Source organism: Sinocyclocheilus grahami, unplaced genomic scaffold (assembly GCF_001515645.1).
Source record: "Sinocyclocheilus grahami isolate Dianchi unplaced genomic scaffold, SAMN03320097.WGS_v1.1 scaffold76.1, whole genome shotgun sequence".
Lineage (NCBI taxonomy): Eukaryota > Metazoa > Chordata > Actinopteri > Cypriniformes > Cyprinidae > Sinocyclocheilus > Sinocyclocheilus grahami.
In genome coordinates this window covers 562,391-567,143 of record NW_015505255.1, presented here as the reverse complement: position 1 = coordinate 567,143, position 4,753 = coordinate 562,391, and positions in this window count along the sequence as shown.

The following is a 4,753-nucleotide window of genomic DNA, read 5'->3' as shown; positions in this document are numbered from 1 at the left end:
ACCGATGGTGGGGGGGGGGGTGTTGGGGGGGGGGGGGGGGGGGGGGGGATGGGGGCACAAGGATTGCTGATAGCACTTTATTTTAAGGACCAATTCTCACTATTAACTAGTTGCTTATTAGCATGCACATTACTAGCATATTTGCTGTTTATTAGTTCTTATCAAGCACATATATTAATGCCTTATTCTGCATGCATGACCATATTCTAGATCCCTTAAACCTACCCAAACTTTACTTCTACCTTACAAACCATTAATAAGCAGCAAATTAGGAGTTACGGAGGGAAAACTTTTGGTCAATAGTGAATGTGTGTTCCTAAAGTGTCTAAAGTGTTACCAAATTGTTTACAGAATCAAATTCATGAGGATGTACCAATATTAAAATTCAGGTAAATAAAATAAAATAAAATAAAAAAATAAAAAATGAAACACTAGAAACTAACATCAATCAGTCAAATCAGTGTAAATGCTACAAGTAAATTATTTGTAGCATATATATACTATTATTCATTATTATACTTACTATTATTAAATTATTAGTGTTTTTAAAGACAAAAATTAAACAAAATGTGTCTCAATGTACATGGCATCACATCATTCCAAGCCTGAGTGACTTTCTCTCTTTCTTTTTTAGAACAAAAAAGAAGATATTTTATGAGATTTACTTTCATAGAAATAAGTATAAAATAAATGTCCAATATCGACCATTAATATAAAAATTCAAAATTAACTTAATGTTTAGCTGTATATTACAAAAAAACTGTTTGGATGGTATAACTTGATTTCATAAAATAAAAAGCCACAAACTATTAATCACAACATATTATAAAGAGATACATTTATGCTACTTTCATCACACTGTTAAAGGTGAGTAGAAATTAAATGACAATGTCTGAATCCACTGTGTTTCAGCAAGAATGGGTACTACTGAGCACAGGGTAAAAATAAATGCAAACATATTTAAGAAATAGCAATAAAAAAGGATGATTAAACAAACTACAAAGCATTCAAATAGAGGGTGAAACAGCCAGCCATTAGAGTATTGGTTTCTCACTCTCTAACTGAATCAGTGAAGGTCTGGGGTCAGAGAAACAAGGACCTATTCATCTACTCTGTGTTAGATGCTGTGAAGAGCACCATCCTGCCCAGCACCACACCATTTATCAAAATATAATAAAAAACATTGGAAATAGACAATGTCAACGTTAAAAGAATGACCCACAAATGCAATATACAATTTCCACACAAAATAAGATTTGCTGATGGGCCTCAGTTCTATATAACTTTGTATTGGCCCCTCATTTATAGGCCATATGGGGGAGAGAGAGAGAAAATAGTGCAATAAAAGCATGCATCGACCAGTTAATATCACGCTCGTGGCCTGAACCGTGTTCTTGAGCATATCAGATGCGTAGTGCTGATGCTGCAAGCAGCATGCGTGTCTAACACAGATATTTCATTACCAATTCATATCTCCAACTGATCTCTCTCTCTCCAAATCACCACCAGATATAAATGACTTCCTCAAATGTTTTCCTCCATGTGTTATTTTGCCATTTATTTCCACTTCGGCGCTTATTTAAATGTTCGCCCCCTCTCTCTTTCTCTCACTTATCTGCCATAGTGGTAAATAGGAGAATTCTTTACTTAATTCCATTAAGTTTGTGGCGCCGCTCCATCTCTCTGCGCTATGAGCATCAGTATTGCAGCTCGGCCTGTCTCTTAGCAGTTCTGCATGGCTGCTCTGGGATAGAACATGACAGTTACATTAATGTCTCTATGTAAATTGCCCCCTACACATGGACCAATGGGCACAAAAAAAAAGAAGAAGAAAAACGCAGAGGGGCATCCATTGCCACCGTGACAGCAGAAATTACAACAACATTCATTGTGTGTCGGCCCAGAACGCCCGAGTCTATTATGGAATACGGCAATTTCACTGAGTCTCCATCCCCAGGCAGATGGACAGGCAGGGCCAGCACAGTGGCTAAAAAGCAATGACAGCCACTGATTCTCCCCCCTGCGGGCACCCTCTCTTTAACAAAGCAATGAAAAATAGAGAAGATAGGGGAGGTTAGGGAACCTGGGCACATCAATAGACCGTTTGTGGCATGTTTCAGTCAAAATGACACCTTGCTATACCACAGTGTAAAAACCGATGTTTCCTGACTTATCAACATTCTATAAACTTCTATAAACCACGATTTACCCATGGACATGAATATATATTCTATGTCTGAAAAACCATTTTATATCCTTGTATTATATTATATATTTTTTCTCATATAAACAAAGTAGATACTTTCATACAGTATTTTCATGAATCTGAAGACATTGAGGGAAAGACTTGGCTCTATTACTTTTCTAAAGTGTGGGGTCATATTTTTTTGCTGTTTATATGACTTTTTATTCATTATAGAATGCTGAAAAATTCATTAAAGAATGCAGGAAAGCTAATTACACTTTCCAAAAAAATTTATTCCATAAAAACAGTAAAACAGTTTTTAACATTGACAATAATAATAATAATAAAAAACTTCTTACGCACCAAGTCAGCATATTAGAAGGATTTCTGAAGGATCATTTGACACTGAAGACTTTTTTTTGTATGTATATATACATTTAATGTATGTATATATATAATATATATATAAAACAGTTTTAAATTCTAATAATATTTTAGAATATTACTGTCTGTACTGTATTTCTGATCAAATAAATAAATACATTTGGATCTCTTAATTAAGTGTGACAGAGAAATAAGAAGATGCTGTTGTCCCATTGGGTCCCACTATATATTAGGTGGCCTTAACTACTATATACTTACATCAAAAAATAAGTACAATGTGCTTATTATTAACACTTTTGCTGCTATTGAGGTGGGATATGGGTAAGGTTAGAGACAGGTTTGGTGGTATGGGTAGGTTTAAGGGTGGGTTAAGGAGTAAGGGACGGGTCAATAGTGTAACTATAGGCTAAATGTTATAACATAAGTTAATTAAAGATTTAATTACATGCAGATGTTTTTTTAAATATAATTACAATGTATAAACATGTATGTACATAATACGTGCACTGTATCAAATGATTAATTTAAATGAAAGTACATAGTTGTTAAGGCCACTTAATATAAAGTGGGACCTGACATTGTGATGGGAAACTGCAGGTGACACACATATGCATGTGTGCACAGTTACGCACACACACAGCAAAAGACATCAAGAAAAGCTCAGTGACAGGAGAACATACACACTCTAAACCCGGATAAGTTGAGTTTACTTAAAAATTTTGAGGAAACTGGTTGCCCTAAAAAATTTAAGTAATGTTTACTTGATAAACTTGAGTGAAATTTACTTAAGTCATTTAAGTTTTGTTATCTGAGGAACATTACTACTCAGAATTACTGACTCCCAGAGTGCATTGCGGCATGAATAAATTATGCAATTGCTTTGTTTTACAGTAGTTGTTTTTATTTTCCAATTTTATTTGCTGTCTTGTGTCAGAAGTAGCACAACAAAAAGAGCAAATAAAATGTTTATTGTTACAATTAATAAAAATAAATTAAATTGAATTGTTACCATTGTTGCGATTCGTGTGTTGAATGTTGAAGTCTGTGTGTGACTTGAGCATATTACCACAAATATGAAAGGATTATATCAACCCAATAAGAAGCTTCTCAAGGTATTCATGAAAATCAATGAAATTGTAAAAGATCGTTAATAATCACAAAACAATACACTAATTATTTAATTTGAAGAAAACTATAATAATACAAATGAAGTTCTAAGTGCCCAACCAAAGAGAACGCAAATCACTGTAATGGTAAGTAAAAAAAAAAAAAACATTTTAGGAAAATCAACATCAATTTATGAAGCTAGCTTATGTGATGTTCTCTCAAATATTTCAGCTGTATTGAAAATTCAACATTCATGATGACTTTGGAAAACGAGTGAATGCAACTAGTGACAGATAACTGCAGCCATGGAGGAAATGAGTGTAAAGTCTATTAAGACTCGTTTTCTTTTCTTCTTCTTCTGTTGTTATGTTGCACATTAGCAACATATTAGTGCACTGCTGCCTCTCACTGGTTTATTAATGTCATTGGTTCCTTTGTGGCTACTTGAATATTTTAAGTAAGTGTCACTCAAAACAGTACGTAAATTGTTTTATTTGCCTTGAAAGTAGCTGTAACTTAATAAAACCTAGTAAGTATAACAACTAAGTAAAGATAACTAAATATATCTAAGTAAGGTAAACTATTGGATTTTACATTGTAGTACCAGGGATGCACCGATATGATTTTTTTGGCCGATACCGATTTTAACAAACAACTATTTGCTGATTCTGATACCGATACCAATATTGGTCAATTGCAAAAATCAGGGGTTAAAAACAGAAGAAAAAAAATCGATTGGTTCACGCCGAGCAGAATTGGTATTTGAACGCTTCTGTTCCTGCGTTCCTCTGTATTATTACCATTGGTAACACTTTACAATAAGGTTCCATTAGTTAGTGTCAGTTCATGTATTAACTAACATGAACAAACAATGAACAGTACATTTATTACAGTATTTATTAATCTTTGTTCATGTTAGTTAATGAAAATACAGTTGTTCAGTGTTAGTTAATGTTAGTTCACAGTGCATTAACTAATGTTAACAAGCACAACGTTTAATTTTAATAATTCATTAGTAAATGTTGCAATTAACATGAACTAAGATTAATAAATGCTGCAGAAGTATTGTTCATTCTT